This window comes from Periplaneta americana, chromosome 2 (genome assembly GCF_040183065.1).
Source record: "Periplaneta americana isolate PAMFEO1 chromosome 2, P.americana_PAMFEO1_priV1, whole genome shotgun sequence".
Lineage (NCBI taxonomy): Eukaryota > Metazoa > Arthropoda > Insecta > Blattodea > Blattidae > Periplaneta > Periplaneta americana.
Window position 1 is genome coordinate 164,336,269 of NC_091118.1, and position 24,819 is coordinate 164,361,087.

The 24,819-nt window shown below is 35.2% G+C and overlaps 1 protein-coding gene across 1 annotated transcript in view; it reads right to left on the bottom strand.

The window, feature by feature from the left end:
- LOC138694756 (ATP-binding cassette sub-family G member 8) overlaps nucleotides 1-24,083 on the bottom strand; it is a 138,503-nt gene extending 114,420 nt beyond the window's left edge. Inside the window, exon 1 of the mRNA XM_069818777.1 lies at nucleotides 23,677-24,083. The gene's annotated coding sequence lies outside the window, so the exon portion shown is untranslated. The remainder of the gene's footprint in view (nucleotides 1-23,676) is intronic.
- Nucleotides 24,084-24,819: the final 736 nt, after the last annotated feature.

The following is a 24,819-nucleotide window of genomic DNA, read 5'->3' on the forward strand; positions in this document are numbered from 1 at the left end:
TTGACGCAACCTGTACCAATGAGCCCACACGACCAACCGCAATCATGTAGCGACACTAAAGAGAAAAAGTGGTGAACTTGACTCCATCGCGGGACCACCGTGCTAGGTATCGAGTAGACGTTTAAAAAGCACAAGTAACTGAGAGCGCATAAAAACTCGATATTATGTCGTGCTCCAGCGACTAACATCGGTTATGTTTCGCTACATGAAATGTTCTGTCTCAGATTTCATATTTTCAGTTTAATGACCTGACCATGAACATGAAACGTAGGCGTATTTGTTTTCCGATACTCGCAGTTGAAAGTACTGCAGTCTCATTCTCAACACATAAGAGTTACGAATGTTGGATTTTTTCAAGAAATATTACTCTCAGCTTAGAACAGTCACTAATGTTAAAAAAATATTGTACCTCATTCTCGAAACAGAATAATTATGAATATTGAATTATTTCTTGTTCTGTATGGTTGTGAAACTTGGATTCTTACTTTGAGAGAAGAACAGAGGTTAAGGGTGTTCGAGAATAAGATACTTAGGAAAATATTTGGGATTAAGAGGGATGAAGTTATAGAAGAATGGAGAAAGTTACACATCGCAGAACTGCACGCATTGTATTCGTCACCTGATATAATTACACAGCACACAAAAGTTGCGAGTGGTGGAAACTTTCGTAGCACAAAAGAACTAAAAGCCTAAAGACGTTGAAATCTTTTAAAAGTACAGAAATCTCATTCTTAAAAAAATAAACTTATGTTTGAATACTTCAGAAAGTTCTGAAATATTATTTTCAACGATTTCTCCCATAATTCACTATGATTCTAATCAACTGCACAGAAAAACAGCATCATGTCGCCAGGAAACCACCTTCACGGAATTCCTACAACATAAGTCATAACATCCCACTGAGCAAATGGCCACAAACAAGGACTTTTACTGTTGGCGCCAGTGAGTCAGCAGGAGAGACATTATTGCCACACCACACATCTTCCATAAAGACAATAGGTGCGTTAAAATCATACTGTCACTGCATTGTGCCCACAGATCTAGGTAATTATCAGAGGAGGTACAACAATTACCCACACATAAACATGATGAGAGGACGTGAAGATGATTCATGTATACATTCTACATTGTGTAATCCAGTTCTTTGCACATATTTGTAACATGAGACGTACAAAATGTCATACCTTGCTAAAGATCGACAAAGTGAATGAATCAGCAACAAAATTATAACACTTTACTAAGGGAGCAGTAGTTTGATAGACAACTTTTGAAGAGCCTGTGTATTACAATTTTAAAGTATAAGTTGACACTTCATCCAATAAAACCAATATAGGCCTACCTAACGCTATTATCTCAGTTCCATCCATTTACCCAAGTTTTACTAAACTACAGAAGTTTTCGGTAACGTTTCAACATTGCTAAGAACTATTGCAACTTTAAAAATCACTTTCCTGTTACAAGAATAAAGAGACTGCGGCAATATCACAAATCTACAGAAACATCTTCTCTAAATAAGAATCTGTGGCGAAGATATTGCCGTTAATTTTGCCGGGAACCTTCTTATTCAGGGACAGGTTTGTTTTCAGTACAATCAATTTAAAACTCCCTGGCGTAGGAGTGGAAGAAATTTGTACTCCGCCTACGGAGTTGAATGTTGTCAGTAGTCTTGTATCGGCGATGGCCCTGCATTGTGCTTATCCCACATTCTGTGAGTCCTGCAATGTGTAGATGTCTAGTTTGAATTCAGAGACAGTACTCATTCCACAGTGGTTTGTAAGCTACAGGAGAGCTAAAGCAGATAAAGGAAAAGCGAAAGAAAGAAAAGAAAGGAAGAAGAGGAAGGAAGAAAAAAATAATCTAAAATTCCAGACTTCTGGATTTATATCTTACTCAAAGAAAGTCAACTATTAATTTTTGTCCTATTTAAAAATCCATCACCCTCACATGTTTCTAACGTTTTGTCTATAAAATTGAGAATAGAATCTTGAAGAAACATTTCTCAACTCTGTACACTGATAAACAGTTAATGTCTCTACTCAGCTGCGTATGTAATTGTGACTTTCCTTAACTTCACGTCACTGAAATCGTATCATTCCTGATGATTGGAGCATTATCGCCACACCAAAAAAATTCTTACGATTAATTGTTCCGCCGAACTTTTATCGTGGGCTGTCATGGAGTTGCTTCCTTTGGAAGATGAGACGGTGTAGTAGTTTTCCATTGCGTCCTCTACCGATGGCAAGGATGATATTGTGAATTAACTTATAGAGTGACATTGGAAACGAAGGACTTTCCTAAAACTCTACTTCAACATCGTCCATCCATCATAGATTCTATTCGAACTCGCCGTGATTACAACTCAAATCTGCAGCGTAGAAAGTCAGTGTTGTTGTTGTTGTTGGGTTAACGGTGTGCACAGCGAAGTTTATGGGAAGTAAATTTCTGCTACCTGTGCCTGAAATTATTTTCTATTACACAGATTACACTTACTGTATTTTTCAAGTAGAACGCTATGGCAGAAATCCACTTCTTTGTTCGGAACTTTTTAACACTTTTTTTTTTAGCCCTAATCGCTATAACTGTTCCACATCGGCTAACCAGTGCAATTTCATACATAGTTCCTTTTGTAAGATCAACATCCTGTATGTGCTAGGTTTACTGCCTTATTACATACAAAACATCGAACCTCAGAAAGTTATTGATTTCGGCTTCTTCCTAGGCTATTTACAACGGTACATCAACTGCAGACTTTTATTTCTCGCTCACAGAGACGTGGAAATAGATACAATACTACTTTATAATAGTCTACATTTCTACTGTGATAGATTTTTTACTAAGTTACATTGTTTGAAATGAACACAGCGATGTTACGTTTTTATTATTTATTAGTTACTGTTCATATGCAGGACAGTCTACTTAGCATTTGCTTTTCTAGTATTTAACATATAATTCAATACTTCTTACTGTTCATAGACATTTCATTATTTGAAGAGGCATGTTTAATATTTCAAGAATCCTGAGAGGAGTCGAGAATCTAATTCTTAAAAGAGAAAGAAACAAGTTTTGTAGGCCTATAGGACAAACATATTCTTCTTGACAAAAATTCGGGGAAGAATATTGTATTAACAACGTTAATTTCAATTTTATGAATCATACGATAAAAGAGACGGACAGAAGTGAAACATTTGACCAGAGGGAGAGAGAGAGAGTGCAATGGAGGACTTCACTGCTACCCTACGTTCTATCAAATAATAGCATGACATAAGGCTAAGACATATCCAGAGGTATTAGATCTGTAATCTGTGATTTAAGTGTAGTATATCGAGCTGCAAAAGCCCTGAGATCGATTCTCGGTAGAGTGATGGAGATTCCTCTCTTATTCACAGGAACAGTGTGTGTCGCTGTCTAATGTATATCTCATGTAGTTTTGCGCCATGGTAATCACACAACCAGTGAGTTTCTGTGTCCTAATATCTAGTAAAATTAAAGTTATTCCACATATAAAAAAAGGTAAAGGTATCCCCGTAACATGCCATGAAGGCACTTGGGGGACATGGAGGTAGAGCCGCATGCTTTCCATGACCTCGGCACTAGAATGAGGTGGTGTGGTCGGCACCACGCTCTGACCGCCTTTTACCCCCGGGAAAGACCCGGTACTCAATTTTATAGAAGGCTGAGTGAACCTTGTGGCCGTTCTGAAAGTTTGGGAACGAGAAAAAATCCTGTCACCACCTGGGATCGAACCCCGGACCTTTCAGTCCGTAGCCAGCTGCTCTACCAACTGAGCTACCCGGCCGCCCCGTTATTCTACGTATAATCGGCATTATTAACAGTAGGGATATCAGTCCCGTATGCATGCCGCCTTTACCTCTAAGGAAATACCCATGTTATTCATTTTTGTTAGAAGCTGAGCGAACCTCAGAGCTATAGGGCGGCCGGAAGAATTGTATCAATCGAGATAATCCAAGACCCATCGGAAATCGAACCCCTGACCTTTCAATTTACATCGCTGCGCCTTAACCGCGACGTTATCACGCATGCCTTGTTAACCAGATGTGTATAATTAATTTTGCAAAAGTTTACATGGTATATTGTAATCGCTTCAAATACTACTTTGCCATTTGCGAAATTGATATATAAATTTGTACAAATTAATAATGATTCGAAATCTGCACAATGGGGTAGAGACATAAAGAGCCCAATTCTGGGAGTTGATGATGATGATGATGATTATTATTATTATTATTATTATTATTATTATTATTATTATTATTATTATAAATCATTAGAATTATCACGTTTCTTTTTTTTCCTCCAATTTTATGGGACACCCTTGATCAAGGAGGAAAGGAACTGACCACCCTACCTCATTATCTTCTGGCCTAATTGCCTCATGAGTGATGCCTTATTGATGTTATGAGGTTCAAACCTGTCTTCGGATAGTTGACTAAACAGCCCTTGATGAATCACAAAAGTGTTACGGGTAGCGAAATGGCTAAACCTTACTAGTTATTTGTTCTTTCTTTTTTTGTAACTTTTACTATGGTATATTACAGTATCGAACTCTCGCTACGAAATTTGTTTTGCCTGTGTAACAATTTTGCCAATGTCATTATACAACTTTTTCTCATAGACAATCCAATTTAGTTGATTGCATGGTTAAACACATCAACTTAAACAATGAAAACGCTTAATGGCTTGAGAATTATTCCCTCATGTGTTGAATTTTACACAGAGAGATCTCACGGTATTAAGATTTCTTATTATGACTTTACGTAATCGCTATTAATTAACACGTGCCTAACCTTATGATAATTACCTCCATCTGATGGATGGATAGACAAGAGTCAAGGTTTCGCATCATGGTATTATCTTGTACGCCCTATTCCTTGAAGTGACAGTGTTATTTTATTTAAATTTCCTTCCATATTACAATAGGATATGATATTACGTATGTGGGTTCGTGTCTTCAACTGGCATTGAAATCTCCCGCCCTTTCATGATCCTAACAGGAAATTTCCGTCTAAGATCTTTCATACTCAAGGACTCTTTTTTTAAGATGACAGTCGGAGATATTGTTCTGTTATGTGGCTACATTCATGACTATAATTTTTATGGCGTGTTAAAGCACATAATGTAGGAAGCTGAACGGAAGTCTTTGAGTATTGTATTCTAATTTCTATGGGAGAGGGAAAAATGCGACGAATTGTCTACGACAATACAGAAAAGCGCATGGTGCAAGAGAGAAATTTGTATGATTTTTTTGTATTCATTCTTCTTTCTGTCCATTTATATCACCATTCATACTAAACGGGTGAAGTTATAACAGAAAAAAAAAATTTTATTACATACCTATGGTATCAGTTTATTTAGAATTCATATCAAATTCTCCATAACTATAAGAATAGTTAATATCTGTACATATGATGAAGACGTATAGGGTAGATGGAGCAATGAGATATACATTTGCATAACTTCGAAAATATATGTAGTTGAGAGAGATTTCTTAGAAATGTACTTAATATAACCACTTTCTTGAGTTAAAATAAACTAAGCTGTAATTACCTAGTTGACTAGTTTTATCTTTATGTCAACCATTATCAGAACCGATATGAAAGTTTTTATATTAACTATATTCCTAAGCGATATAAAGTGTTAAAAGTATCTAATGAATATGAATAATTGGAGATTTCTTTGTAACTGTTGTTGTTAGTTTTATAAATATGTGGACAGCAACGAATACTAAAGAGAACAAAGATTACATCTGTGAAAAGTATACGTATGAGTATGAATATCTATAGATTTTTAAAAATATAATTTTTCTCACCAAGAACATCAATAATAATAATAATTATTATTTATTAATATCATAAATTATTAGCATGGCAACATGACTGTGGAATTTCACTAGTTGTGAAAGTCTAGTGTCGAATCAAAACCCTCACAAGAGCGGTGAAGAATATGTCAAGAAGTCTGATCCTCAATAATAATAATAATAATAATAATAATAATAATAATAATAATAATAATAATAATAATAATAATAATAATAATAATGATCTCAGTATAAAATATATATATAAAGGTACAGTCATACCAATAACAAAACCTGGTCTAGAAACTGATTTAAATGAGTTTATATACACCTATACATAGATATCATTTACCAGGGGAGCAGAAAAGATCACATTCTTCTAAAGCATTCTTGTATGAGATTGTTTTTCATAGGAATCATTTTACAGGAAATTGTTGGAATAATGCATTTCCGAAAAATATCGAAGTGTTTCTAACACTATAAAGATCAATATCATAAAGATAAAAACTTACTTTCACTTTATACATTTAAGGCACTTCGCAACGTTACATGTCTTTATAATTCTTTTAAAATTAATTTTCTTACAATTATAATTCAAAATTCATACACATAATTAAATAATTTATTATACACTCTAATAATAAGAAAAGCTCTAGTATTGCATGTTTCTAACAAAAAGCAATCTCTACAATCCCAAGAAGTAATATATTTGAATTCATAAATCGTACGGTTTAAGTTTATGTACGCATGCCATTAATATTGCACAAATTCATATAAATTAACTATTCGTATATTGCATTAATTTCTAACATTATATATACAGTATATACACATATTTGAAATGTGGATATGGAGAAGAATGAAGCGTGTGTTGGAAAGAGTGGGTGAAGAAAGAATGATGCTGAAACTGAACAGGAAGAGGAAAAGGAAGTAATTGGGTCACTGGCTGAGAAGAAACTGCCTACTGAAGAATGCAGTAGAAAGAATGGTGAACGGAAGCAGAGTTCGGGGCAGAAAAAGATAATAATAGATAATGATAGACGACATTAAGATATATGGATCATAATGCGGAGACTAAGAGAAAGGCAGAAAACAGGAAAATTGGAGAATGCTGGGTTTGTAGTAAAAGACAAACTAGTATAACTAGTTTATACTGTAATAAGATACTGAGTATATTCTTTTATAGTCAAATAAATAGCAGTACTGTCGAATCAGAGCGTTGCAGGGTAAGTTGAAAAACGAATTACTTTTGTGGACATCCCCCCAGCAAGACAATGGAGGGTTGAGAATTAATGACCTCTAAGCTTTAAATAAATAATAGCCTCTTTTTTCTTACACTTTAGGCAGCAGAACTAGATGGCAAATCAGAAAAAAGGGCTGAAACACTTTGTATACAATATTAATTTTTATGGGGAAGTAATTTTTCTTCCGGTGCGAACTATGCCATTTAATTTGTTAGATAAAGTTGGGTAATACGACAGATCACGAAGAAAACCGTTGGCTTTATTTTAGAGTAAATTGATATTTTACGTTGTTGGTAGGCCTATCAAATCAAGTTTTTATTAAATTCATTGGGTGTTCACACATTTACAAATGACGTGTCCAAAATCACTTTTCCAATAACAAGGATACTGAAAACGAGCGTTTCTGTGGAAATGTAGAAATCGATTACTGCAGCATTACAATATTTTAAGTTTATAATAATTCGTGTAACTGGAAATTTTGCTTGAGAAATTCATAACTGACTCATATCCGCCTAGTTTTCGCTGCAGTGGTTCAACCACTTCTCTAAGTGCACTTTTTAGATGTCCCCACAGATAGAAATTAATGAGATTTAGGTCAGGTGAGCGCAAGGGTCACACAATGGATCCGCTTTGACCTATCCTTGGCTTGGGATGCATTTTCTCACGTGCGAGTCCCAGACGTGACTCATTCGCAGACCTCTCATGGCTGCCGAGTGAGTCAAAGGAAGTCTCTAATTCGATTTTTGACAATGGAAGAGTTGTGTATGAATCTAAAAGGTAGAGGTTAAACTAAGATAAAGAAAGAAAGGAGAGATGTGTTGTCTTGCCAATTATATACAAATTACTCCGATTTACAGATACAATTTTTCAGTGCAAATGAAAATTCTTAAATAAAAATATGAATTCTGCATTGTAATATTATAACGTACTGTTTTAAGCAGTGACAAGGTATCTTCTTCGACAAGATTATCAAATAAATAGTTTCGGACTTACATATATAGAGATTTGTTACGCGCATTGTTAACTAAACAGTTAAAACGCCAGATTTCCATATTGAAGGCCCGGATTAAGTCCTGTTGAGTCAACGTAGAATTTTTTTGATGAAAAAAAATATTAGAACAGATTATCTCTGGACATTTCTGGGCATCCTGTGTTATTACTATTTTCCTACAATTTCAGTCATTTTATCACACCATAGTCTTGATCAGCAAAAGTAAACGCATGAATTCGTAATAAGTGGAAGGAAAATAGGTTCGTGGACCACGACAGTTGTCTTATTAGCGCCTTGGGAATATCGTAGGCAGGAAGAGTTTTTTTTTTTTTACTTTAGGAGACACGCAATTGGCCATGTTTGTTGACTTTAATAATGGGGGCTCGCATTCTTGCGGTACGCTCCTGAGGACATGTCTAACAACAAGTGTTCTCTTTTACACAATACTTCGAAACTACAAAAATATACAGAGTTGCTAGAAGAATGCGAGTGTAAAGAGACGCATCTGTGGGAATAAAATAAATATTTGAAGAATTGCAGATGTTATTCAAAGTCGATCAAGTGCTAATTAGAGTGTAATGGAAAATTAGCGGAATACAAAATTTGTTACTATTTAATAGCAACCGAAATTTAAGTATTAGGAAAAATCCCGCTCCATAGTATTGTTTTTCGCTACAAATGTTAGAGGATCTGCCAGAGTTAAAAAATTTTGTGCTTTAAGTGTAAAACTGTCAGTTAAGTTAATAACTGTTAATTAAGTGAGTGACTGTAGTAATGGTGGTGGTGGTGGTGATGATGATGATGATGATGAATGTTATGTTTTATTTAACGACGCTCGTAACTGCAGAGGTTATATCAGCGTCGCCGGATGTGCCGAATTTTGTCCCGCAGGATTTCTTTTACATGCCAGTAAATCTACTGACATGAGCCTGTCGCATTTAAGCACACTTAAATTCCACCGACCTGGCCCGGGATCGAACCCGCGACCTTGGGCATAGAAGGCCAGCGCTATACCAACTCGCCAACCAGGTCGACGATGATGATGATAGTGATTATCTTATTGGTTAGAAGCATAATCATCATTATGTTAAGGCCATTGCTTCTTTCCCTCGAACGTCCATTCTGTAATCAATGTGTCTGAACCCATCCTTAAAACATATTTTTTCCACTCTGATGTACAGAATATCATTATTACCGAACATATTTTACAGAATTGTATCTGGGTATCAAAGTAAGTATAATAATAAAAATATAGCTTATGAGCCTTCATAACAAGTTATACCTTTAAAATTCCATGGCCACACTTTCAGCAGTGCAATATTTTATGAAGGAAATCGATTGTAAACATTTTTATTCTATTAAATCTTAACATTTTACAAGAGATTCTCGAACATCTCAGTTCGACGTGAAAATAAATTGCGCACTCGTCCAAAGATTCCACAGTCAGATCGATAGCATAGTTTACTTCCTCTCTCTTTTGTGTCTATCATAGTAGTACATATCTTTATCTTCAAATAGCTAAAAAAAATTAATATCTGTGAGAGGTGAGTTCAGACACCCTATGTCACCAATGTTAAATCTATCACCTTTAAGTTCCTTTATGTAAGAAAATATAAAAATCTCTATGAAAATTTTCCGGTTGTTTCTTTATTATCTTAAAAATGTTGAGCTCTTATTTAGAAAGTGTACTTTGTAAAAATAGTGAGACATGATTTTTTCGTAACAGACCACTTTTAAGAAAAATAAAATTACATTAATATTCAAGCACAAAAACATTTTTATCCAAATGACCTGAAACTAGAGCTCAGCAATAGTTAATGTGATACTGCAGTTAAGCTGTAAAAATATAATGCTTCTGGCTATCTTAGATTCTGAAAAAGAAATACATATGTTGGGAATTTTAACTTCCCAGAAAATGAGCGACAAAGTAAACATTAGAAAAATTGACATTTTCAAAAACACATACCACTAAACTTATTTTTAAAATTCGCCTTTACAGTCTTCAACAATGCCGCTAACTTTAGAAACAAATATTCAGCTACAAAACACGCCTAATCACAACCCTTTTTACCAGATAACTTCAGCGATATTTATATTTTATGCAATAGTGTGAGATGAGAAAAAAGTAGTTTGACATATAAAATGTATTACGTAATTGAAAGCACTTACAATTATAGTTTCCAACAAATTATATGCAGAAAATTTCAAATACTTATTATTTGAAATAAAAATTCAAATTTTGATTTTTTTTTTTTTTTTCAAAATTTGGCCTCTGATTTCACCTTAATGAATAACCAGCAGTCCATCTTAACATTTTGAATCTAAAATGTTACTCTCTTATATTAAAAATAATATTATCAGTTGGTCGATGTGTAAGAAATATTTGATGACTGCTAACTTGGTCACATATAAGAACATAAGCATGAGATACGCACGGCTGCTGAGAGGTCTTAAAGAGTTATTTTCCTTTCAGATTCCACAGTTATTTGTTCAATTCAATTATTTCTGAAGAAAACAAACTTTATGTGAGGTTTAAATCGGGAGCGAAAACAAAGACTTCAAGTCAAGAACCGAGTATTCCCAGCCGAAGAGCAATACCGTATCTCTGTGGCCAACGAAGCTGAACGCCAAATCGATTCCTCGCTCCATTGCTTCCAACGACTCTACCACATCCTGCCGTGTACAAGCCAATTGTAAACCAGTAAGTTACAATGCTGCTACCAACTTGCTGGAATCCACATGTGTTCTCTCGTCTGCGAAATTAAAGGACGTTGAACTAAAGCCACAGAATTCACAAAGACAACGGAATGCACTAAAGAAACGCAATTGCCTATCCGTGTACTGCACCAATAAACTAACTTGATTGATACTTTGCATACAGGGTCATTTACTCTTTGACTGTATCATTTAATATCCAAACTTAAAATCTTATTTCACTCATTTATACATTATGATTATAGATTAAAATTTCAGGTACCAACAATTATTGCATTATTGATTTAAATTTTACAATAATAATTGCTACATAATGTAATTATTAGATATTAATAAATACACTATTCAAAAAAGAGGAGAGGAGAAGTAGCTTTCCGTATTTTGCTTTAGGTGTCTTGTGTACCAACTAAGCCATTTGTTTTGTTTAGGCAACTCAAGTAACATTCTTGGTATGCGGGAAGTATTCAACAACTATTTTGCAGGCGGATTTAGTTTCGAAGAGTTGTGCGGCAAGGACGGGTTTTTAGAGGGTAGCCGTCTTAGTGGGTTAGTGCCATAGCCAATAATAAGTTTATTATTTTGTCATTGGTTCAAGTCTCAACCCTACGATATTTTAGTGTTCCGTAATAATTGTATTTTAGTCGTAGACATATATTGTTGTTTATTTATTTATTTAATTATTTATTTCTTCATGTATTTATTTATTTATCTATTTATTTACTTACTTCTTTATTTAATTACTTCTTTACTTATTTACTTACTTCTTTATTTGTTTACTTATTTATTTATTTATTTACTTCTTTATTTATTTACTTACTTCTTTCTTTATTTATTCATTTACTTATTTACTTACTTCTTTATTTATTTATTTACTTCTTTACTTATTTACTTACTTCTTTATTTATTTATTCATTTACTTATTTACTTACTTCTTTATTTATTTATTTACTTATTTATTTATTTATCTATTTATTTATTTATTTATTTACTTCTTTATTTTTTCATTTGTTTGTTTATTCATTCATTCATTCATTCATTTATTGTATCTCCATTTATTTTCTTTAACATTTCTTTCTCTGTGTTATTATGTACGAATCTTCACGAACGTCGTCACAGGTCTTGGCCGTTGATGACGGTCTACACTCACGCTCCCTCTACCGTTCTTTCTCTGTCTGTTCAAACTGAACAATGGCGATCCGAGCTTGTACACTGCTGTGGAATATTCTAATCTGCACTATATTATTTTAATTAATTGCGTGTTTCCGTTTTGAATTTAATAACCTAGAAATTAGGAAATATTAACGGAAGAAGCAGGAATCGAACCATCATTTATTCAAATGTATTTCAAATTCGTTACTCTAGCAATAACTATGGCTGCCACGAGAATAACTCTGAATGACTCAGTGTGGTTTTGAGCAAACGTGTCAAGGAGTTAATCAATTAATTATTTTTCTAAGTATTTCAAACACTTTCCTAACATTAAAATTTAAACACTGCGAGCTAGAGTAACATTAAAATGTAAACCTGCGAGCTAGAGTTAAAATGTAAACACTGCGAGCTAGAGTAACATTAAAATGTAAACCTGCGAGCTAGAGAACTTTAACGATAAAACTCATTTTTTGTTCACCCTTTTCTGTGTTGTGTGGGATGCTTAAAATAATTTAGGAAAGGCTAAATGAGACGCACTGTATATTGAAGTAGTATAAATATTAATAATTTAAAAGGGAAGTCAATGTGCATAGGCCATTCGTTATCGATGAAACCAAATGCATGCTTGAGCCTTAGCTTATGCGAAGGACATTATGGTGAGGGTAAGTGAGCTAACTAGCTACAAGTGAAAGTGTAAAGAGGAAGGGAAGTTTCTAAGTCCGCTTTCTTCTTTCCCTCACGCGCAGGTAGGTTTCGTGAAATAACAAATGGTCTGTATCTCTGATACTAAACGAAGAACAATCGAATACACAACATGTTTAACAGTCTTGTTTTCTTTTCCACACTTACAATTTAAATTATCAGAAATATTAAACTTTTTAACGTATTCGCCAACTTTTCAGTGTTCCATTACATATTGAGTTAGTATGACATTTGGAATTATATATTTATTGCAAAACTGCCTTCCACTGAAGGTAGCCCTAAGACTATCTCTAAGGAGGCCTACTTGCAATTAATTTTGGTACAGAAACATAATAACAATATCAGCAATACGGTAATAAGAACTTTTTTAACTAATGGTGGATACTTCACTTACATCATTCACCCATGTGAAGCCAGTTATGCAGACCAATTTACCGACAGAGTCGTTGCCCAGAGTGCGCCAAAGGAGGCTGGTCTATGCTACACCCGCAATGAGATGATTATGGAGATTTGTTGGGATGTCACAGGGGAACCGGAGCTTCCCGGAGAAAACCCCTGCGTCACCTGGGCCACGGGCTTACCCAACACAAATTATAAATCGGGGATACACCGGGGATCGAACCCGGATCCACAGGATTATAAGTCCAGCACTCTAGCTGTGAAACCACTGTGGCGGCTAGGTAATAATAATAATAATAATAATAATAATAATAATAATAATAATAATAATAATTTATTTATTTAATCTGGCAGAGCTAAGGCCAGTAGGCCTTCTCTTCCGCCCAGCCAGACTCTAATTCTAATTAAATACATTTGCTTACATAGTTATTACATTAATATCTAGATCATAAAACAACATGAAAGAATATAAGAACACACAACTAGTTAAAATTTGATGTGATATTGTAGAACACTTACAGGTAAACTTGAGAATTCTAAATGAGGCAGTAGAGCAAGTGAACACCTTCAAATACTTGGGATGTTCTATAAGCAGTAACATGAGCTGCTGCCAGGAAGTCAAAAGGTGGATAGCAATGGTAAAGGAAGCTCTTAATAGAAAAAGGAGCATCTTCTGCGGACCTATGGAAAAAGAACTAAGGAAGAGGCTAGTGAAGTGATTTGTGTGTAGTGTGATACTGTATGGGGCAGAAACATGGACATTACGACGAAGTGAAGATAAGCGACTTGAGACATTTCAAATGTGGATATGGAGAAGAATGGAACGTGTGAAGTGGACAGAAAGAATAAGAAATGAAGCTATGTTGTAAATAGTGGGTGAAGAAAGAATGAATGATGCTAAGCTGATCAGGAAGAGGAAAATGAACTGGTTGGGTTACTGGCTGAGAAGAAACTGCCTACTGAAAAGTGCACTGGAAGGAATGGTGAACGGGAGTAGATTTCGGGGAAGAAGAAGATATCACATGATAGAATATATGAATCATATACGAAGACAGAGGAAGGCAGAAAATTAGGAAAGATTGGAGAAACCTGGGTTTACAGTGAAAGACCTGTCCTTGGACAGAACACTATGAATGAACTGCAAGAATATTATCCCTAAGGGAAGCTGGCAATTCGAATGTCTTTCTAAAATCCTCAAAGAATTTTGAAATAGCTTCTCGAGAATCTATTAGCAAGCCTTAAACTTGAATAAGGTTCAGGTTATATTTAGATTTAAAATGGTCCACTGTAAGCATATAAATGTTTTATATCAAAATGTCGGAAGAAGTATTTTTTTAATACGTCTCTTATTTCTTTGTTGCATTTATCTATTTATCACTATCATCTATATGTTAACACGTAAATTTTTGTTTTAATGTACAAATCGAATTATTATTTTGCTCGTTTCATTTCCCTTTATCTTTTATGTTTGTTAATTCCGGATCCCAGTGGTCAACCTCACTTGAGGACGGATGATTTGAAATAAATCTTAGTAGTAGGCTCATTTAGCAATAACACACTCTCTTATTCAGTTTAAAAAAGAGATACCATTCATAAAAATTTAAGAAAATACATTTAAGTACAGTACATTAATGATAAGTAATAGGGCAAAAACGTATTACGGCGAACGCCAGTAGGGGAAGTTATCCCCACCCGCGCCGCTCGGCACCTAGCTCGCATGCTCTCTCTCTCTCTCTAAATTATCTGTCCCGCTTCGATGGATCACTGCCTATCACAATGTAATACGCATTAGACAATACGCATTAGACAACTGTCCACAACCACAATGCAATACGCATTAGACAACTGTCCACAACATGTACTGACACAACACAACACAACACAATGTAATGTGGTTTTCATTAAGCAACACTCACCTGTTAACTTTGCACGTCCTCGAAGTAACATAATAGTCTTTTTTTCCCACAGGTTGGACACTCGTAATGACTAGCAAGTAGTCCATGCTCCTCACAGTACCTTACCGTATCCGCCTTCATATTCTCCCTGGACATTTTCAGGAAGAAGTACACGTCTTCGGTACGGATCATCACTACACGTGGTTACGTCTGTACACGAAGTTGAACGGACACAATGAAGCTTATGCCACCCCCGTAGTCAACCCCTACCAAGCGACATTCACAAGCCCACCAGTTTCTACCCACGCTATTCGGTCATTTTCCCCTTCTACAATACGTTATGGCAGTTCCCTTAAACATAAATAGATTCATTTTCCCTTCTACCCCCAACTCGCCTCGGTAGCCGAGAGGTCTAAAGCGTGAACAAAAAGCGTGCGTTTAGGTTTAGGTACGAACTTTCTCGGATCAAATCTCCCCTCCTGCGAAGTCGTAAGAAAAAAAAAGAGAGAGACATGAAGCAAGGAACAGAGAAGGAGAGGCTGGAAAGAGAGAGAGAGAGGACGAAGTTCCTCTTTTGCTTCGTAGATGTCGTTACTCTTTTTGTTCCACTTTCCTACACTAGATGTCACCCCACCCTAAACCCCTATTTCCACTCTTTCCCGCTAGGGTGTGTGGTGAGCTTGTAGGGGAAAAGTGGAAAGGGGACGTGGGCGGAGCTTTGCGTTCGCCGTATTACGTTTTTCCCAGTAATAGATTTATGTAAAAACGAAAAAACTCGACGGTTTGGCTGAAGTTTCTCGCTTCCTACATTATTATAAAGTATATTGAACCATCAGTACCGTAAGTTGACACATAGCGTTTGTAAATATGTCTATTTCCCAGCTTCATCGAGCCTGCTCAGCTCTTTGCTGAGTAACACCGTTCCACAACATATGGCAGTTCATTAACCGGTGTCAACAGATTCTAGCAAAAAGCTGCACTTGGAAAAGAGAGGAGTTATACCATTCGACACAACGTAAATACTGCAGCATGTTAATAAACAATCGCAACACCTACGTACACAGTACTTGTTTGCACCAGGTGCACGTGTCTCTACAACGACCGATCACGGACCACAATAAGCACAGAAATATTGTAATCGAATTTTCTAGAGAAAATTACAGCAGTAGATTTAACGTCATGGTATTGTAAAATGTTCTCTTTGTTTCTGTGTCAATCATTCCTCGAATGTTCTGTAACAATAATTTTTTGTGAATCAGAATTATAAAGTCTTTATCGTTAGTCAAATCGTTCACAATAGGCCACATTATTGTACTAGTGCCCAAAATATTATCATGTATACTAAGACTTAATGACTTCTATTATGACGGCATAACTTGTGCCATAAAATTAATATTAGTAGCTATTTTCCGTGCAATAATATTAATACCTCACAACTGTCATAGCAACCCATTCTTCATAAACCATGATATCAAACAACCCATCATTACAATTTTGATATTTTTTATTAACTGTTTTGACGGAACTTTGTGATTCAAGACGGCTTCATGTTCCGTCGGACCCCGGCCCTTAGTCACTCGTAATGAGTGCACCTCTGTACTTGTGGTTGGACATTGTGTCTACTGTGACAAGGTACACGAGGGTAGGCCAACAAAGGGGAACACAGTACCTAGGTAGAACTTAAAATGAGAGGCATGTCTTAGTAGATAAAGCCCCAACACGTAAAGCTTGAAACCCGGGTTCGAGTTCCGGTGCCGGAGAGAATTTTCTCCGTTCTGCCGATTCTTCACCATATGGAAAAGCAGAATTACTGCACTGAAACTCCATATGTACTTCGGTACATCATAGCAATACGAAGTGTTTAGTAAATTAAGCAGATTACGGTCATTAAGTGATTACAGGGAAATTCAAATCTTATAGGGACACGAAGAATAGGCCTACATAAGAATTAACGGCAGGGAGGAATGGATAGGTCTAACATGGTGAAGAATAGGAATCTGGAGGTTAAGAAATAGAAGGGGAAACATCGAAAAAGATATTTATCCGTTCTGAAGAGAACACTATGCATATTCTACTATCTTGCTTATAGGACAGGGAAAATATTTATTGAAAAGTCAATTCTGAAATTAAATTTAAGAGTAGCGTATAGAAAATTACATAGATCGCTAAAAGAAAGAAACTTGAAGGAATTAGGGAAATTGTTAGCTATAAGCAGTAAACAAGAAATGGCAGGAAAAAACTAAGCATATTCATAACAATGACTAGTTATGTACGATAAAAAAAAATCTGGAGGTTAAGAAACAGAAGGGGAAACATCGAAAAAGATATTTATCCGTTCTAAAGAGAACACTATGCATATTCTACTATCTTGCTTTTAGGACAAAGAAAATATTTATTGAAAAGTCAATTCAGAAATTAAATTTAAGAGTAGCGTATAGAAAATTACATAGATCGCTAAAAGAAAGAAACTTGAAGGAATTAGGGAAATTGTTAGCTATACGCAGTAAACAAGAAATGGCAGGAAAAGCTAAGCATATTCATAACAATGACTAGTTATGTACGATAAAAGGTATAATTGTTAAACTTAAAACATAAGAACTAGCTCAGATCAATAATATATTTTTATAATAAACATTTTGTTTAGGTGAGTAGGGTAAAGTTGCCTATTTCCGTGATACTCCTAATTCCGCGATACGGTTTTTTCACTGAATGTCACGGGGTTGGGTATCTTGCTAGGAGGTTCACTGATGTCTCAAAAGTAGGCGAAAGATATAATCTTTCAAGAAAGATGTCTGGAGCTATGGTCGAACGGCAAAGCTTTGACTGACATTCAATTTTAAAAAAGTATCACGGGATTAGGGGTATCACGGAAATAGGCAACTTTACCTTATCTGGAAATCAGAAATCTGTCAGGACCTCCGTTAATGGGAATGTAAAGTAGACATGTTTGATGACAATAAACATTCATTCATTCATACATCCAACATTTTGTACTTTAGTTTAATGTTTTTTCTCTATCTCAAGTTTTTGCGATTTCGTGAAATAATGTCCTGCAGAAATGTTTCAAGCCTCAATGAATGATTTTGCCTACATCAGAGGTGTGTAATCCGACTCAATTCGAATCAGTGGGTGGAGTCGTAAAAATGTTTCGGCTCCGACCTCGATATGAACTAGGCCTAATTAAAAAAATAATTGTAGCACTTTCGCTGTACTGTGAGCCTCTGGCAGTGTCGCTATTAGAAGGATTCAGTAACGCCTTGAACCACCTGATGTAGGAGTGATGCTTTATAACGCTAAATCTGGCACTTTATAAACTAATTTCTGGAGTAGCTACAATAATGATTATACCATATGTACACTTAAATATAGATTCTATCGATTCTTAAACACTTCTTGCCACACTATCTCATTACTCCAGTCATTTTTAATTTTACCTATTACATTTATATTTACTGAACCTATTTCCTGCCATGTCCAATTCAGTTATAATCTGCTCACTATATTCTAATTCTCTTAATCAATTAGACTTTGTAAAAAGTTGGATGCAAAGGCAGCTACGTTTAAGATACCTAAAAAGGAAATATAAGTAATTCTGTATCCTATTTCATTACATGAATGATAGTAAATTTAGCAACTGTAGAATTATTGAAAATGGAAAATGAAAACTATGATAAGACCAATCCAAACTCTGTCTCTAACCACCACCTATTACACTTCAATTTGCAATGTCGTGAGGTCGAGTCTTCGGCATGAAAAGCTTTTACACTGATGGTAACTATTCACCATTCGTTATTGCATATTGCGATTGAACGTATTAAGATTATTTCAATTGACTTCTTTCAGAGCGTAAAATCCGGCATGTATAGACCTACTATTTGAAGTATATCCCTCAATTTGTAAAACGACTTATTGCAACATTTGTTATGTTTGACTTATTCTCTCCAGAAATAATGATCCTACTATGTCTGTGTCCTCGTTCTCTTGGTCTAGTGGTTATCATGTTTGCTATTAGGTAAGAGGTTGAGGGTTCAAATCCACTCGAGAGTGATAAAATATATTCTTAGAATGGCTTTCTTCCGAAGGGAAAGTAAAGCTATGAGCCTTACATTGTAGATTTGTTGTGCTTACAAGAATTCTATCCCTGAATGAGAAGACCCCAGATGAAGTTGCAGACTACAACCTTAACCAAGTAACCATGTCATTCAGGTATTACCATATGGTGGTAGATGAAAGAAACGCACTGTCCGATACTACCCGATGTCCAATACTACCCGACTCTCCCATATATATATATATATATATATATATATATATATATATATATATATATATATATATATATATATATATTCATAGCATCGTCGCGAAGATTTTGAAATACTTCTAGAAGATCGTTAAAGCTTGCGAAATTGATCGGAGCTGGGTTAACAGTTTTAAGTGTTCTATATTAAAAAGACAGACATATTGCATACATTGGGACTAAAGTGTTCAGAACTAATCTAACCCACTTTTATATGTCTGTTTGTCATTCCAATTTATCTACCTATAATATTCACTGCAGGGATTGTAACTAAATTTACATTTATTTAAAATGACCCTACTCATTAGGCCTAAATATGTAGTTACTGTGTACCAGCAAAACCAAGAAAAATGAATCCGTTACTAGTCAGTAGACCTAATGGGCCTACATTTTTATATGAATGTATTAAAATGTTAGAATTAGGAATCACACTGCGCTGTTTCACTCCTGTATTCAAACTTATGCAATTTTTGGAACTCTGCAAACAACGCATTTTTATAAATAATTTTCCATACTTTAAATGGATGCATAATGGTGAAACAATGAGGCGTTAAGCGTGACAGATTGAAAGCGCAGAGAGGAAATAACGTATCCTGACAGTTGTTGGCTATGGATGAAGCAGCAGTTTCAGAGATTATAGAATGGGAAAATCATTGCACCATTTGTTGTTTACAGTTTTAAGAGATTCTATTTTTAGATTTATTTTGCTTCCAAATCGTAGAAGCATAAAAGAAGTACTGTAACAAGAAATGTATTTAGAGATTTAAAAAAAATACATGCGATTTATTGTGAAAGTGTTTCTGATATTCAAGCTGTCTATCCTTTATTCGTGTGCAACAACTAAACAACTGGACTGTGGTTATTTCAATTTAATATCTTCGTGTCAATCCGTGTAGTATGCACATGAGATATGATCATTTTTATTCGAAGAATAAGATTACAATATTTGAAAACACAGTCCGCCGAGTTAGCTCTGTGGTAGCGCGCCGAGTTAGCTCTGTGGTAGCGCGTCTGCATCCAGACTAACCGAGTTCGATTCCCGGGAGGGGAGGGTCAGAAATTTTCATGTAAAATTTCTATCTCGGGACTACGAGAGATGGTGGTGCACAACCTCTAATCACTAGATTGTGCACCAATTTGCCTGCGTTAAATCTCAAATCTCTCCGCAGTGCATATGAAGAGAAGGCATATGTCACTGGTGATAGTGGCCCAGATCACATATATAACAGATAGCTCATCCCTATGTTAAAATCTGTAGCACTTTGAAGAGAATAACCGCCAGGATCGCCACCCGTCCGCCGTAAACGAACACGAGATGGCAGTTCAGTCGCTAATGCAATTCAAATGGGAGTTATAACGTTACTCCTTATGTAAATGAATTTGAATAAATTAATTGAGCCTATTGGGCCTGCTGTGTAGTGCTGTATATTTAATTTATTAACATGGTGTTGTATTTGCTCCGCAATTTGCCAATTATAGCTACGCCTACATTTTGCATTTTTGGCTGTGATGTCTGTACTTGGCTCTTTTTGATTTGTGTTTATTTGGTGTTTTTCATTAATATCTATATCTGTCTTTTTTATTTAGATGGTATCTATTTGTTTTTTGTTTTTTCCTTCTCTTTTCCATTTTTAATTTGTAATTACACTTGTATCTGTTTTACCTCTTTTTCGTGTTGTATGCAATATTTTTTTATCTGTACTGTCTATTGTAATTGGGGCTTTGCCCTGTTATGGACATAAATAGATAGAAAAATAAATAAATAAATAAACAACTAGATGGTAGCATAGTAAACCTGACAAAAGTTGTTACTGTAAAAGCCTATAAGGCCGAGCAATCTGGATATATAAATGATCTAGGATAGTGGTTAGAGCGCTTGGTACGTAGAACCAAGGACCCGGATTTGATCCCCGTCGCTGGAGCGAATTTTTCTCCTCTAATATCAATTCCCAAGATATGGTAGGTTAGTCCACACCTGTGGAGTAACGGTTAGCGCGTCTGGCTATGAAATCAGGTGGCCTGGGTTCGATTCCCGGTAGGGGCAAGTTACCTGGTTGAGGTTTTTTCCGAGATTTTCCCTTAACCCAATATGAACAAATGCTGAGTAACTTTCGGTGCTGGACCCCGGACTCATCCTACCTGCATTATCACCTTCATCTCATTCAGACGCCAAATAACCTGAGATGTTGATAAAGCGTCGTAAAATAACATGCTTAAAAATATATATGTTAAGTTATCATCTTTCTGAACTGCAGTTGGATAATTCCACTTCTGTAGACTGAGTATCCGTGAGGAGAAAATTATTATCATTGATGGTGAGTGAGTAGTATTTTATTTAAAGACGTTTTCAACTGCAAAGACTATTCTTCATCGAAATTCAACGCAGACAAGAAATAGCCGACACATTTTACGTGGAGTAGGTACTCTGCCAGAGATAACATATTACTTATCCTTGATGGAAATATGTGGATAATGAGTAACAAAAAAAATTTTTGATGTGTGCTAGAAATGATTATAAATTTTGTTTTGAGACATACGATATAGGTACAGATTTCATGGGGTATAGATTCACTTACTCTCCTTCCGAAGCTAAAAGTTTGTAGCCTATTGTTGTCGACAGGCTTTGAACCCGCGAACCTCGGATCTTAATGGCAAGCATAGTGACCATTAGGCATACAAGAACAACATGGCTATAATTTAAATCTAAGAGTGCAAATAATAAGAAGTGAGTAATCAAATTCCAATACAGGAGGAACATACGCTAGTAGACTAATAATAGGATAGTGGCGAACTTCACCATTGTATTAGTCACAGATTTCCATATGTTTCAATATATGCATAAATTGATTAAGTCGCTAGTACTAGGCGACCAACAGTATAACATAATACCAATTCTTACTATTATCTGCAATTAAGAATTTATTTCGTTTTTTCATAACCATTTATATTAAAGTTAGTAATAATAATTGTGATCAGATGTTACCGCGCATCCCAATTCCACGCCAAAGCACATTGCGTCGCTTGCGAGATATTTAAGATAATATGTGAATTCTGTATTTATTAGCGTCAGGAATTACTTAATGGCACATAATGATGGATCGTCGCACGAAACCGTTACCGGTACGATATCATAACAAGTAAGTTACTCTCTACAAGGCTCTTGTAACATTCTTCCGAAATTATTATAATGATTTTGAACTTTTAGGAGACGTCACGCAATCCTCAGTTAATATTCAGGTAACATACGACACTTATTATTCATAGTACGGCTCCTTATAATGTGCAACTGCAGGTACTGAGTAAACATACTTATCTTTGAATTTACTTGACCTAAATGTATTGAGAATGTTCAAATATGTCATAATTACGAGTATTTTAAAGGTTAACTTAACTATTGTTTTAATTCCTCAATGCGTAAAATCTATAATGTATTTTGATTTTAACAAGCATACGTATTATATTAAGAGAACGATTCATACATGTAAATTATTAGTCCTACGTTATGGTTCAAACGATTGCGAATCTAGCTAACAAATTCAGATGATCCAGGTTCATTCCCAGCAGGAAAAAATGACATTTTTTCTTCCTATCTTAAGAACTAGATGTGTTTCTTTTCTTACTTTTCTTGCGCTGTCACAAGCAGTAGTTTAGTGCAATGCTTCTCAAAAACTACGGAGTCCTGTCAATTGTAGATCTAAAGTTGATTCATAAGTTTTAAGAGTGAGAATGAATTGGTTCTAATGCATTTGCCTATGGATTGGGCCAAATAATCCAATGAGCTCTCGAAGGAAGTTGATTATAATGATAATAATTATTTATTATTATTATTATTATTATTATTATCATTATTATTATTATAATCAGTGATGGAATACATTTGGCAATATCAAGAAAATTGGAAAAATCACGTCAACAGAATGAGCAACAACAGATTTCCAAAGGCAGTTTTAAATTATGGCCGAGGGGAAAAAGATCCATTGGCAGACCTCAAAAGAGATGGACAGAAAACAAGACCGTAACAGGTCACTCGGATTAATACTTGTCAGGATAATGATGATGATGATGATGATTATTATTATTATTATTATTATTATTATTATTATTATTATTATTACGTAAAGTAATAAAACTATAATATTCAAAATGCAAAACTGTAAAGAAATTACTCGAAAACAATGCTGATTTACTGACCATCATCTTCATAATCATTGCATACTCCTAAGATGGATCCTTTTGTCAGTTATATTCATAATCTAGCGAGGATTTCGATCCAACACTAATTCACGAGCAGCAGGGCTCTCTGCTTATGTGGTCAACATAACACTGAGTCATGCAGCTTAAGACAATGCAGGGAAAACACACGACAATAGACACATCCTTTTGCTGTTGCTGATATCAATGACAGAAAAATAATTTCTCTAATATTACAAAAACTAAATATAACAATAATATGTTCAGACTCTTACCGTAGAAAGGAAGATTTGGTTGTCCGCACAAACGCAGGCCCACAGGAATGGTTAATCAATCCTTCCGAAATACTCCACATCACATTCTTGATTGTTGTTATTCACTAACCGCACATTTTTAATTGCTTTCAACAAACTTAAGCAGTACATAACACCACAGACATATTAATCACTGATTCTTCTTGTAGTTTATTCAAGTATTGTCACACTGTAGAAATACCGTTTACGTTTTCTTTCTTAATGATTGGTCCGAAGCGCAGTCGAAATGTCATGATTCCCGCATGAAGCAGAGTTGCATAGCGTTTTCAGGTTGTTCTAAAACTTTATTCCGAGCTTCAACGTTGGAGCGTGAGCCGGAGTGCGTGTAAACTCCAGCGCAGGAATGCGGGCTGTGCTGTCAACATGCAGCAGCGAAATTCCACCAGACCCCTACGTCACTTGTGCGCTTGTACCATGCCTCAGGGCTCACTGGACCCTCATTCTACCAAGTGAATGAACACTTCCTTACGACCCAGATAGAAGACATATGTCAGAGATTCATTCCCCTGGAAGATATCTAACCCAACCCAATCGTTTTTTATGTACCGAAACAAAACCTGCACCTTTTTATAATCTGTTTTGCATTAAGGTTATTAACACAGATAGCATTACAGTTCGATTCCGGGCAGGGAAGTGAAAATTTCTCTTTCTCAAAATGAATTGGTGTGTGCCATTAATTTTGTCTAATGTTTCTTCTGTGTTGATTTAAGGGAGTATTAACATATAAAGCTGTGAAAACCATACATTCTTTAAAAAATTGTCTAGCACCTATGATTTTTATGCTATCTTCACAAAAAATGATATGCATGTTTATTATGGTATTTTCTTTTAAGATACTTCGTCAAAACATACTTTTTGAATAGCTGTTGTCAACAAATTGTTATAAATAATTTAACACAGCATCATAAGAAATGTAACTTTCCTCAAAAGGTTGTGTCTATATTGTTCTAAATTTTTACATTACTATACATACCAAGAGTGTTAAATTGATTATATCCCACTGAAAGCAAAGTCAAGAACAGTTTAAATCAATTTTTTTAAGGGTATCGTATCTGACATATTATACGTTTATAAAATATGTAATTGTATACCGTTCTGAATTTT